This window comes from Hemicordylus capensis, chromosome 3 (assembly GCF_027244095.1).
Source record: "Hemicordylus capensis ecotype Gifberg chromosome 3, rHemCap1.1.pri, whole genome shotgun sequence".
NCBI classification, from domain to species: domain Eukaryota; kingdom Metazoa; phylum Chordata; class Lepidosauria; order Squamata; family Cordylidae; genus Hemicordylus; species Hemicordylus capensis.
In genome coordinates this window covers 273,865,681-273,880,569 of record NC_069659.1, presented here as the reverse complement: position 1 = coordinate 273,880,569, position 14,889 = coordinate 273,865,681, and positions in this window count along the sequence as shown.

The following is a 14,889-nucleotide window of genomic DNA, read 5'->3' as shown; positions in this document are numbered from 1 at the left end:
CACAGCATTCCTCAATGCCACAACCAGTCAACATCAGCGTCCCCAGCAAAGCCCAACTGGGTGTCCACATTGGTCTGCCGAGCCCTCCAGCTGACCCAAAATACATAGCTGTGACCGTTGATGAGTACACAGAGAGGTGAAGGAAGCCACCAATGGTATGTAAAACAAAAGCAAGTTAGCACCTCCGTATTGGCTGCCCCGCTTACTGCTGCAATGAGAGTATATAGCGGCGATAGGCAGACCAACGCTACCACTCCAGTTCATGAATACAAACCTCGGGCAGCCCCACAGCTGCTGCTGAAGAAGCAGCCCCAATCCTGAAGGAGTGAGTGTCATACCCTGATAGGTCAAGGCCTGCCCTCCGCAATGCCACCTTCACCATGGACCAAAACTGGAAATGGGTAAGGGGGGATGTGTCCTTGTGGCAGAATAATGGGCCATCATCCTCCCCTCATACTTCCAGGTAAGTGAGCAATGTCCACACTGGGCACAAGCCTGCAGTAGTACCCTTTGCAAGGGTGCTTGTGGTGCCCCTGCCCCGCTGATCAGTTTTCACTTTCTGCAAGTGCAGCTCCACCCTATCTCCTTCTAGGTGGACTTCCTTGTGTTGCAGAGTCCAAGCAGTCATGTCAAACCTGGAACCGGCTACCAGCTCGCTGATCTGCAATGCCCCGAAGAAGGCCACCAGGGTGGAGGCCTTAAGCAACTGGACATCAAAGTTGGAAAAACAGCATTAAAGGCAGTAGCTGGTGTAGAGTTGTCAAGGAAAATGGAACACTTGGATCCAGGAGTGGGGGGGATCCATGCCCACCCCTCCATCATCCTATACACCTCAAAGTCAACTGTGGACTCTGCATACCCCCCCCCCTCCAGCTTAGCCTGGAAGGCAAAAGCCGCTAGCCTTCTGCCAATGGACCCAGGCGCCAAGCCCCGTCTGTGCAGGTGGACACAATAGTGTAACACACAGTCCACTGGGAGAGGCCATAAATTGCCCAATCCAGATGCTGCCCTGGACACATGAAACTCATGTACTGTCACTGAGTACCACACTCTTGTGCTATGGGCTAAGGAAAGGTGAATGGCCTCCTCAACCTCTAGCCCCCAAGGTTCCATAGGTTGGTGGGAAAGTCTTCAGTGAGTTCCCTGGCTGTTGGTACGAGGGTCTGAAAGCACTCCTCCTGCATCCGAGACAGCACCTCTGCAATGCTATTATCCAACCCAAGTATATGCTGTGTCCCAAACCAAATGTTGTGCTGCAAACATTGGAGCAGGAAACACTGCACCAGGCACATCACCTAGGGACTCCTGGAAGTCCCTGAGTTGATCACATGCACTGTTGCCATGTGATCACACCAGAACTATACGGCCCGATCCGTGAAGTCCTCTGACCAAATGTGCACCACCACTATGATCAGGAAGAACTCCAGGAATGTCAGATCTCGTGTGACACCCTTCACTTCCCACTCCACGGGCCACCTGGCTGTGCATCACTGCCCCTGAAAAACAGGCCAAAACCCTGCCCACCCACTGCGTCCGATTGGACCTGTAGCTCGGCCTCCAGCAAGAACTTGGCGCACCAGAGTGAAACGCTATTGAAGTCCCTAAGGAATTCAACCCACATCCTGGCATCCTCCCTAACCTCATGTGTCACTCGAATCTTGTGATGGGGGGCATTAAACCCCTTGGTGGCATCACACAGCCTCTTGAGAAAAGACCACCCTGGCACCACTACCCTTCTCGCAAAGTTCAGGTCCCCTATGATGTATTGCATCTCCCTCAAAGTCACCTTTTTGGCCTCCAGCAGCTGTCCCAGCTGTAGCTCTAATGGTAGAACCTTGTCTGCCAGCAGCCAGCAGCATTGGGCAATAGTGTCTATTTAAATTCAGAGGAACTCTAGCCTCGAGTTTTGCCCCTCAGTCTTTTTCGCTGCGAGCAGGACACCTAACTCCTGTGCCAGACCCTGGAAGGTATTTACAGCTTGAGGAGGAGCCCGAGCCAGCAAAAAGGAATTAATCAAGTAATAGACCACTGAAGTTAAGCCCTACCTGTCCTGCACCACCCACTCTAGAAAGGAGTCGAAGCGCTCAAAGGCAGAACAAAAAATGGAACACCCCATGGGTAGGGCCCTGTCCATGTAGTAAGCCCCCTTGAAGGTGAATCCCAGGAGGTCAAAATTTTCCGGATGTACTGGCAGGAGCCGGAAGGTGGACTTGATGTCACATTTCCCCATCAATCTCCACTGCGGCATCGAATGACATGTACTGCACAGAGCACAGCTGGTGTGGTATGGTGTCATTCACTGATCTACCCACAGGGAAGGAGAGATGATGAATTAGGGATACTCCCCACTAACCTTTTTTGGAACAACCCCCACGGGGGACCCTAAGGTTGGGCACAGGTGGCTTGAGGAAGGGGCCTAACACCCTCCTCTCTCATACCTCCTTATCGATTTTCTCCCTGAACACATGCTTGAGCCCCCATACCGATCTCAAATTCTCCACCCAAAACCTGACCTTAGGACCCCAATAAGGGATCCAGAAACCCAATTGAATCCCCTCTCCCAAGAACCCCTGTTCTGCATGACCAGATAGCGCTGCAACAATCTCAGCAGGGGGCCTAACTTTATGGGACTAGGTCCTCTTCACCAGAGCAGGGGAGGGGGCTCACCCTTTCCTGGAGGAGCGGGTGTCCCTGGGCTGGTTCAGGACCCCCTACCCTTAGTGCAGGTGCTAAAAGGGTGAGCCCCCCCCAATTGAACAAGCATGGCAAAAAACAACAGGGGCAGTGGGAGCATGCTCCCAAAGACCCAAATGCCCAGCACAGCTGGCAGCCAATCAACCAACCAACCAACTAACCAACCAACCAACCAACCTTTATTATGGTCAGAGACCAGCATAACATTATATGAATACATATTAATACTAAAGGTGAATACAAGTTAGAAATTACATGTTATATGATGATGATATGATACATATCGTGAAAGGCTAAAATTAAAAATTATTGCATTTTAAAGAGACAAGTTAATATAGACATGTAAATTAGGGATGTGAACAAAACCAGTTCACCTGGGTCAGTTCGAATTCGAACCAGGTTCAAACCGGGAGGGGGAGGTTCAGTTTTGGTTTTGTTCAAACCCCCCTGGTTCAGTTTGAATTTGAACAGTTTCAGACCGGTTTGAACCAGTTTGAACTGGTTCAAACCTCCAAAGGTCAGTGGGGTGGTAATTGGCACCCATGGATACCTACCATCCAACCCCCCCAAGCAATCGGATACTCGTACGATTTTTTAAAATGAATTTTTGAAATTTATTTTTATTTTTTTCTCATAGGGTATAATGGGACTCTAACCAGCCCATTATCCCCTATTGTGGAGCATATAGGGGCACAAAAGTGGGGTGGGTGGTAGGCCCCCAGGGGTGCCTACAGCCACGAAACCCCAAGGCAATCGTACACTCCTCTGATTATTGGTGAATTTTTAAAGTATTTTTAAATTCCTCATAGGGAATAATGAGGATTCCAGCAAATGTATCGCTTCACGTCAGGGGGAAAGGGGTGGCCTAGAGCAGAGTGTGGTGGGTGGTAGTTCCCAAGGGGGCAAGGAGACTACCCGAATTATTTGAAAGGCATTGGGCAAAGGGCTGATTTTTAAGTGTGGATTGATGGTTTGTCATTGAAAATCTCATTTGCTACCAGAGAATCTACACTCAGTCAGTCAGTCAGACAGTCCTTTATTGCAGTCATAGACCAGTACTTAGATAAAATACACTCAGAACACCTCAGAAACGACAAAACCCTATACCCCATGGGTTATCAACCCATGGGGGTGGTTGGCACCCTTTGTGCACTACACCACCACTTGCTCTGGGCCACCCTAGCACCCCGCAAGTGCAGTTATGGGGCTGCTGAAACCTCAATTCTTCCTTATGGAGAAAAACCCTAGAGACGTGTAAGCTTCAAAAATCACTTAAAAATCAGCCCTTTGCCCAATTCCTTTCAAATAATTCTGGTAGCTTCTGTTTGGTCAATGACTGTAAATAAAACTACTACTACTACTATTCTGGTAGCTTCCTTGCCCCCCTTGGGAACTACCACCCACCACACTCTGCTCTAGGTCACCCCTTTGCCCCCAACGTGAAGTGATACATTTACTGGAATCCTCAGTATTCCCTATGAGGAATTAAAGAATAATTTAAAAATTCATAAAAAATTGTACAAGTGTCTGATTGCCTTGGGGTTTGGGTGGTAGTTTGGCACTCATGGGTGCTCCACAATAGGGAATAATGGGCTGGTTTGAATCCCATTATACCCTAATATATATATATATATATATATATATATATATATATATATTCATAAAAAATCATATGAGTGTCTGATTGTTTTGGGGTTAGGTGGTAGGTACCCATGGGTGCCAACTACCACCACACTGACTTTGGGAGGTTCAAACCAGTTTGAATCGTACCCCCCACTTTGGTTCGTATTTGAACCTGCAGCTTGAACCTGATGGCTGGTTCAGTTCGAATTCGAACCATCAAACCAAACCGGTGTGAATTCGAACTGGTTCAAATTCAAACTGTTTGCACATCCCTGATGTAAATAAATATTAGTACTAAAAGTGATTATGCTAAAAGTTATGATGATGATATGATGATACATATCATGAAAAGGATAAAATTAAGGACGAGATAAAAATGATTACATATGTACATGTTAATACTAAAAAACTTAAACTACTAAAAATAAAAGAGATAAAATAATACTATTTCTATTATAAAAATGCACAGAAAAGATAAAAAGGGGAGTATAAAATGGTAAAAATCCAGATTAGCATTATAAAAAGCAATAGAAAAGCAATAAAATGCAATAATCTGATTAAGGCTAAAGGGTCTCACAGCCTATCATCCTCCGACAGATGCCGATCACAGCCGCACAGTACCTGGCAACGTTATACGTGATGGCAAGCTTAGTGTCTGAGAGTAACAGCTGTAGAATTGTCTCGGACATCCTGGGAACTTGCTTAACAATGGGAGAATGAGAGAGGCACGAATGTCTTTATAGAACGGGCAGTATAGGAGGACTTGCTCAGTAGTTTTGATCTGTCCTGAGCCACAGGGGTATAGCCGCTCTGCAAATGGGATCCTTCTGTAACGGCCTTCTAGCACTGCTGAGGGAAGACCATGGCAGCAGGCCAAGGTGAACGCCCTTCTGTGGTTTGGGACCTCCAGTTAAGTAAGATATGCTGCAAGAATTTGGATTGTACATGTTCCAGGGTCACAGTATTGGGAAAAGGACCCAGTTGAGCACCATAGAGTAGTTGAGCTAATGACTTGGCTTTGAACAGTTCGAGAGCTGCGGGTAAGTAGTGGCCTCCTCTTGTAAGCATGAATTGGAGGAAGGCAGAGGAACTTCTCCGAGCATTTAGTCACGTGTTCTCCATGAGCTTTTCTAGAGCTGGATTGAAAAAATATACACAGGTACTTGTAGTGTGCCACTTGTTCTCATGTCCCTAGATCCTCCAGGAGTGGATCCTGGGCCTCCTAGCAAAGGCCATGATTTTAATTTTGTGATAATTAATTTAATTAATTAATTAGAGCTGTGGTTGGTGGCAGTCCCACAGGAGGAAGAGGTTCAGCACTGAGCATGTCCTAAAAGCCTCATCATAACAGGCTTTAACGGGCCCGTTAAACTCAGAGAATGTATGGTAGATAATGCTGAGATACTTAACCATGGATGCTCCCTGCCCAGGCTGTTTCTGCAGCACCACCCCCATGTACACCAACCAGCCAATTGGACCAGTTGTGGCCCACTGCTTTGTGCCTGAACTTCTCCCTCTCCCTATTATCCACTTAGTTCCCCTCCCTGGGCTCCGTTTTGTGGAACAACAAGGGGGAAAAAATCCATACACTCATTCTGCCAAATCTTTTCTTTCATGGCCAGCAGCAAGTGGTCCCCAAGGGGAAAGGACACATCCCCATGATGGTAGTGTGTAATCTTGTTGTCAGTAGCTGTCTACACCCTTCCATTGACCTCCTGGCCAGGGCCTGCGCCCCTTGCCTTTTTGCTACCCCACTTCAACTCCCACAGAGTAAGCTGCTGCTGTGCCATCAGCGCTGTGTTCTTCTCAGGCTCCTTGGAGACTACCCCCACCCATGTGCCAATGGTGCACTTGCCCAGGCAGGGGCTGAGAATTCTGGGCCCACTGGCAATGCTGGCACCCCACTCCCCAGACATTAGCCAGATGCCTGATCCATGGGGGATAGCCACAACCCCAGTCAGACTCACCAAAGGATCCCACGTCGGTGTCCAGTGTGTTTGGACAGGGAGCCTCCACTGGCTTGGAAGATTCTGCTGTCCTAGCCTCCTCCCTGGTCGCTTTTTCCAGTGCATCGAGCCTCACCTGGATTGACTGCAAGAGTTGCAGCTGTTTGTTAGCCGGAGTCCTAGCCTTCCTGGAGTCCCTTTTAGCATCAGATTTGGAACCCTTGCTGCGGGGGGCCTGCCTACTGGACTCCAATGCCCCCGGGCGGGACAAGATCCAGGCCATAACAAGATCCAGGCCCCTCATACTCAGAAGTAGAGGAAGCCTCAGGTTCTTTGGGCCAAGGCACCAGCTGCTTAGGGGCAGGTCCCCCTTGCCCTTAGCCTTGCCAGGCCCTTTCTTTGAGGCCATCCTGGCTATATTAAATGCCCCCGATGTAGCCACCAATCAACTGTTCCTAATCAATTAACTCAGTGCCAAGCCCCACATCGACTGACTGAATGCCCCCCCTGCCCCCAATGTCTTTGTGAGCCACAGTCTGGGAAGCGCACTGGCGGCAATTGTAACTAAGAGCCTCTTGCACTCTAGGCAAGCTGCTTCCCTGCTGCACCACTGCAGCTGTCAATTACAAGTGAATGACTGAAGAATGGCCCCAATTAATGAAATAAGAATGGCCCCTGCTTAATGAATGAAATCCATGCAAAGCCCAATTAATGAATCCAAAATGCCCCCGCTTAATAATTATTTCAATGTAAAGCCCCAATTAATGAAATGAGAAAGGTCCCCGCTTAATGAAATAAATCAATGCAAAGCCTCATTAATGAAATAAGAATTCCCCCTGCTTAATGAATGAAATCAATGCATAGCCCAATTAATGAACTAGGAGTGCCCCCCGCTTAAAGAATTAACTCAATGCACAGCCCAATCAATGAAATAAGAATGCCCCCGCTAAATGAAGTAAACCTATGCAAAGCCCAATTAATAAAATAGAATGAAATAGGAGTGCCCCCTGTATAAAGAATCAAATAAATGCACAGGCTAAGTAATGGAATAGTAGTGCCCCGCCCACTTAATGAATTAAACCAATGCAACACTCAATTACTGAAACAGGAATGTCCCCCACCCAAATAATCAACTCAATGCCAAGCCCCAATTATGAAATTAGAATGCCCTGATTAACGAATCAAGGATCTGCGGCCTGCAGCTGCCCAGCCGAGATGGCATGCCCCTAATAGGCCATGTCTGCGGCTTGGGCCTAGCGCCTCGTCCAAGGGGAGAAGGGAGAAGATACTCATTCACCAAGGGCCTTGGAGCCCTGCTGCTTCCCCGCTCATGTAGGCACTGCCACGCCAGCACTATCGATGCAATGTTGCTGATGGTGGCCCCCATCGCCATGTCTCGGCCTGTCCACATGGCCGATCACTATCACCATTGCTATCGCCGCAATGCTATCACCATTGCTATCGCCACGATGCCGCTGGCAATGGCCCCACCGCCACATCTCGCCGACTCCTGGCCTGCCCATGTGGTCACCACGGAAATCCCCCAACAGCAATTCTTCCTGGTGTCAGGCTAGGGAGCGACTGAGCAGATTGGAGGTGGCCGGTGCCACAAACGGCCCAACTCATTCCCTGACTGGCCGAGCCCGGTCACAAGGAGGGGAGGCAAGATGGCTGTGCCGTGGCTGCCTCATGTGACGGGGGCACAAACCCACCCATTCCACTGCACCACACTGGTGCAGCGGCAGGGACTGGCATTATGCCCATCATCTTTATCCCTCTTATGATTCTCCCTCACTCCAATTTCACTCATCCATTGCAAGACAAAAGCATTTAGAATGGGCAACAATATGAGTAGGCCAATAAGTCATAGGAACATAGGAACATAGGAAACTGCCATATACTGAGTCAGACCATTGGTCTATCTAGCTCAGTATTGTCTTCACAGACTGGCAGCGGCTTCTTCAAGGTTGCAGGCAGGAATCTCTCTCAGGCAACGTGCTATATGCTTTGGTAGTTTGTTGGTTCAATTAAAAAAAATCTTGTCCTATTTAAAAATAAATAAATAAATCTTGTCCTATCTTGGAGAAGCCAGGGAGGGAACTTGAAACCTTCTGCTCTTCCCAGAGCGGCTTCATCCCCTGAGGGGAATATCTTGCAATGCTCACATATCAAGTCTCCCATTCATATGCAACCAGGGCAGACCCTGCTTAGCTATGGGGACAAGTCATGCTTGCTACCACAAGACCAGCTCTCCTCTCCGAAGTCTTAAAATGGAGATACTTCTCTGTAGTACAAGTGCATGCTGATTTCCAGTAACTAGAATTTATTAACTAGATGATGACTAGTAAGTGGGAGGCAGTGTTAAATAGTGAACTAGATAAGCACTAGTAAATCAGTTGGACTTTAGAAGAGAATACTTATTCATAACCGATGCAAATAGATACTTTTCAGTTCACGATCACTTGTAATATTCCTTATATGAAAGAAAAAGGTTCATAGCAAGGAGCAAAAAAAAAAGGAAAGCTGCAGCAAGAGCAAACAGCAAATGCAATGATTATGTAATTAACTCCAGAAAAATGAACCAGAATACTGGTCATGGTCAGTCAAGAACATGGTCAGTCAAGAACTGGTCAAGTTCTTGAACTTGAACTAGAAATATGCATTAGCATATGCACTAGCCCACATACATAGGACTGGAAAAGGTGTGGGCGGTTTCCATCAAAGCAACAACAAGGTTCTGTGTCAAGATGCAGATCAGGGCAGTAATGACTGCAAAAAGGAGCTTCTTTTCTTTTCTGCAAAATGCTGCAAGATATAGATATAGATATAGATCTCTCTCTCTCTCTCTCTCTCTCTTCATATATATATATATATGAAACTTTTCCTTTGAAATGGCAGTTCTGCACTGAAAGTTTGAAAATCTGGCCTACATTAACAATGATACGCCATTGGAACAATGCAACAGATTAGTAACTAGGCTTCAGAACAATAGGATACTCAGAGTTCATTCAGGCAAATGAGATGTGTATTTGAATGCATTTTCATACCCCTTCATGGACACAAACAAGGTAAGTGGTTAATCATTCCCACAACTACTATTTTCCTCTGACCCTGCAATCTTCACACTTTCTAGTATTCATGCCTGAGTCTGCATACTTCAGTGGATGTAATTAGTTTATAATAATAATAATAATAATAATAATAATAATAATAATAATAATAATAATAATTCAATTTCTATACCGCCCTTCCAAAAATGGCTCAGGGTGGTTTACAAAGAGAAATAAACAAATAAATAAGATGGAACCCTGTCCCCAAAGGGCTCACATTCTAAAAAGAAACATAAGATAGACCCCAGCTACAGTCACTGGAAGTACTGTGCTGGGGGTGGATAGGGCCAGTTACTCTCCCCCTGCTAAATAAAGAGAATCACCACGGTAAAAGGTGCCTCTTTGCCCAGTTAGCAGGGGTAATAATAATAATTTTATAGTGAATTTATATAATAATTTTAGTGAATTCAGTACAGTTCAAGATGAAAACTTGATCTTTTGTAAAGTATCATTGCATGTTATTTTAATAGTGTTGTATTATCTTGTATGCAATTTTAGTATTTGTACCAGGGAATGTATCTCCTCCAATTGGTCTCTATTCCCAATCTCCATTCTCGTCAATATGCTTAAGGGGTGGCGGGGGGGCGGGGGGAGAAGGAATATACTTACAGAAATAATATACTTCCGGAATTTCCTTCTCCTCCCTCAGCCTTCACCTTGCAATGGAATCAAGCACAGATTTGATCCCACATGAAAAATTCCTAGGGAAATCAGGCAGTTTCTATGTAATGCTACATTTTGACTGCATAGCAACATCAACAACAAAAGTAGTCTGATAGAAGGGGTATAGATTTTTGGTATCAAAGGAACCAGCTTCCAATAGAAGCCAAATAAAATTCAAATAAAAATGCATAGACATAGGTAATGATAGCTTGGTGGGGAGCTGTTCTTTTGCAATGGAATGCATTGAACACATAAACAAACAGTAGTTTTTACATAACCTATTTCTTTGGGGACTCGAGGGTCTATACATAATTAAATGAGTTTCTTTTTTATCCAGATACATAGTGATATGATGTATGCTCTCCAAACAAAATAAGTATCTGTTACAATGTGTGAATCTCATGATCATTGCAGTTGTTTTATTTTATTTTCTCTATAGTAAAATCATATACTCTGTGCCTATAAAAACAGTTTTCCTTACAGCCTGTCGGATTATGGGAATTTCATTAGTTACACATACAGTGGAGAAGAACAATTGTGTAACTCAATGGACATAGAATGAGACTAAGGCAAAATTAGATGTCCTTTCAGTGAACTAACTGGGACCTGTTCTACCACCATTACCATCTTCCATTATAGAGGAGCTAGATGCCTATCATCTCGCTCCTCTAAAATGGAAGAAGGTAGTGATGGTGGAACAAGTCCCAGCTAGTTCACTAAAAGGACATCTAATAGAGCCTAGGCCCAGTTAAGAAGTAATGTGGAACTGCGTGCCCAGTGGACCCGTCGTTCTGCGTGCCCCCTCCCCCTGCTCTGATCTGCTGTCTGCATTCAAATGACAGGGAGGGCTGCAGAGAGGTGGGGGATCTGGCTGTGCAGGCTTCCTTCTTGACAGAAGGACAGCCTGCACAGCCAATTGGGCTGGATTCAGCTTTCTCTCTCAACACCAATTCCATGGGGGCCAAATTGTGGTGCCAGTGTTCAGATGTAATGCTGGCACCAAAAAAACGGAGTTAAGGGTAGCACTATGACCGAAGGTTCATAGTGGAGTTTGGTGAGGGAAACTGCAGATCCCTTTTCACCCTTAACTCCGGTTTGCTGAATACAGACATGCGGTTTCGGAAACTGGCAGGGAAGGGACCTCCGGTTTCCTATTTCGTCTGAATTCAGCCCTAATCGCATCCCCTGTCCACTCAGTTACATAATTGTTCTTCTCCACTGTATGTGTAGCTAATGAAAGTCCCATAATCCTACAGGCTCTAATGAGGAAAACAGGCTATAATGAGGAAAACCTTTCAGGTTGCTATGGTCAGGGTTCCACTGGATATAATATCCTGAACACTGAGTCTACATAAGCGCTGATGAAACAAATGAGAAATGTGAGCAAACAGTACATCCAATGACAGCATCCTAAGGTGTTCAATCAATCAATCAATCAATCAATCAATCAATCAAATGTTATTTCAGTTTCTAACCAGCAAACCTGAGGAGTTAAAAATAAGGGCTAGCATGCTCAGCCCACTATCTCTGGAAAGAAGGCTATGGGCTTGTAAGCAGCTTTCAGAATCCCTGAGCTGAAGGCTGCTTTGTGCAGCAGTCCAGTCATGGGAGGGGATGGGGAGTGGTTTTTCAGATCTGTCCCCTCTCTCCCAAAGCCCTTTTCAGTTGTGGAAATCTGTTCCTGAGGAGAGTGAGACCCTGGCTGGAGTGGGGGAATGGTGGTGGTGGTGGTGGAGGAGGAGGAGGAGGAGGAGTATCATCAGGGTGGCGAAAAATACTGTTCCCTCTTGAGCTAAGACCTTTGTCAAATATAGGGGATGTTACCAAAACAGCTTGTTTGGGGGCTGCAAATGGCATCCCTCTCTGTGATTTGGAGTTGCAGGCTTGCAATCTCCATCTTGTAAACCTGAGCTCACGGGATCGTGAACTTTGCACATGCCCATATTTGCCAAACTATGCAATTGGGTCGCTTAGCACAAGCAAACATGGGGTAACACTGCCCAAGGTCAGAATAACAAACACCTATTGGGAGATCCCCATGGCCTCTTTTGCAAAAAGGAGGAAGCTAGCAAGCAGATCCAGATCAAAGAGACCTTCACAAGAGAAACAGCCAACACCCTTCACAATGGGATTAGCCTCACTAATCACTTTCACAACTACTCAGATAAGCATGAAACATCCCCAGCCTCCTATCACAGCATTAATGAGCGGACAAGGACCCAGAGGAAGGATCATTAACAGGAAAGGAAAACTTATCTCTCTCCCAGGAAGAGATGTCACAGTCTTCAGATAAAGCTTTTGAGTTCACCCATTCAGTACTCCACCTACACCTCATTCCATCTTTTATTTCTTAAAGTTCACACCCACTTGATTGATTCATGCAAACATGAACTTCTTTGTTGCATGCCTGTTTCAGCCCCTACAGTTGGGGAGTGTGACCTTTGTATTGTCCCAGGGCAATGATTTTGCCTATTTGTACTTCTGATTCCAATACATGGTCAGAAGAAGGAGGAGGGAAAACAACAGAGAACTAAGAGAAGGACCTTGGAGAACAGAACACTTCTGGACCTATCCTGGAACCAAATGCTATCCTGAGTCCCTAGCTTGCAAGTGGCAACTCTGAACCGCTTGCCCTTTCTTTTTCCTGCCTTTCTACTTCGCCCCTGTGAGGAAATCTACCTGCACACTCCAACCTGCAAGTACACCCAATGCACCAATGGATTAGAACGAGTAATACTAACCATCTATCCCTTTTAAATCTCCTTGCTCCCTTTTCTATCCTCATTAAGTCTACATCTGGGTCCTTTCTCAAGTAAAGCCTTAAGCTGATTTAATTGTCAATTCAGACCATAAGCTAAAATGTGAGATTCTAGTTAATACTGTTAGTTAAAATTTTATTTCCTCCTTGCCTTACCTAATCAACCTTTTTATTTTCCTGTACCTCGATTTCCCCTAAATAAATCTGATTGTACCATATTTATGTCTTCTCATTTCCATACCAACTTTGCACAAGGTGGCATGCAATCATAATTCAAAAATGTACAAAAAATTCCTCCCAGTTCAGTGGCACTAATTCTCTTAAAGCAACACCACTCTACACAATTACCTGGGAGTACTGCCCTATTGAACACAATGAATTTATTTCTAAATAAACATGCACAGGTGTTCAGAGTGGAAGCATGACACAACTCACTTTTATGGAAAGGGGGAATGGCGAGAAAGCAGCCCTTTCCTGCCAACATTTATTCTGGGGGAAGTGGGGGATAGAAGGCAACTGTTACTATCACTTTCCTGATGAGGAGGGAGAAAAAGTGCTGCTCCCTATCAGACTTGGTAAGAAGAGTATGCATTCCATGTGGGGCAGATGCAGACTCTCCCACAGCAGGATTCCTGCCACCTACTGCTTCACAATGCTTTTTGGGGGGAGAATGTTCCCATTTTTTCTCTAGGGTTTTTTTTTGGGGGGGTGGCACCCATGATTCCCAGCTGAGCCCCACTGCCCCAGTGTGGGGAAACAAAAGAGTAGGGAAGTGGTCTACAGCACAGGTTATGTTTATGAAGCTCTGAATGCTCTTTATTTAGCTCCTTATAAAATTGAAATGAGGCCGAATCATTTTGTTGCCCTCAAATTCTCGGCATGTCTGTGGTAAAGTTAATCTGACTTCAGCTATATTTAAGTGCTCTAGTAACACCTAAGGAGTGTTAGTACGGAGTAAATCCAACTGAAATCCATGGCACTTACTTCTAAGTCAACCTGCTTAGGCACTTGTTGCAAGCCTGGCAGCTGAGGCTCAAGTGTCGAGACGTGCTATAGGGCAGGAAACAGATGAATGTTTCAATCAATGTTTATATAGGAGTGTTTGGCTCCCACAGTGACCCCATGTCCCCCACTACAGCTTTTATCTCCTACTGCAATCAAAGCAAGGTCCCATCTTTTGAGTGGAGAGCTCATGCTCTTTTGCTTTGGAAGAAAATTAAGGCAAATTAAAATGGCTGAAAAAATCCTTGTCTAGCACTGGTCACCAGTGGCAATCAAAGTTCTAGACTGCTATAGCACCTTATTTGCCCTACAATTAAGGGTCTCTGGACATCACTGGATGTTCTGCCCTTCGGTGGAAATCCTACACCAGTTTCAGGACTCCTAAGTCCACAATCAGGCACCGAGAACAGCTGTTTATTTCTCCCTCTCTTCTCCCCACTGCTGCCCCCTTGTTTGCTTCTTTCTCCCGCTCTCTGGAAGCAAGAGAAAGTAAGAGCTTGCTCCGCATGCTCAGTATCCTCCCAGTTCACCGAAATACCCCTCACTGCAGCTGCAGCCCACAGGCACAGAGTGACACATGTGCCAAGACAGGCACGGTGCACAGTAAGTGAGACAGAGTTAGGCAGTGGCAGTGGTTTATTTGGAAAAGTCCAGTAGGAGCAAGTTCCCTCCCTGGCTTCTCCAAGATAGGGCTGAGAGAGATTCCTGCCTGCAACCTTGGAGAAGCCGCTGCCAGTCTGTGAAGACAATACTGAGCTAGATGGGCCAATGGTCTGACTCAGGCTATGGCAGCTTCCTATGAGCCTATGAGCCTAGTCACATGTGCATTGTAACATGGAGCCCCCTTCAGTGTGTTCAGATGGGGCTGCCAGTGTGGCAGCAAAGCAAGTAAGGCGCATGCACCATTAGGAGACCCATGTGAATGGGGAAAGTGCACATGTCTCCTTCCCCCTTAATTCAGCCCTGCCTCCAGGACTCTCAGCCAAGCAAAACCCATTCAACTATATATTATCTTAGAATTAGAGACCTCCAGTTCATTTCCACAGGACTTCCACAGGACAATGTCAAGCTGTTTATAGTTCATGGGCCAGTT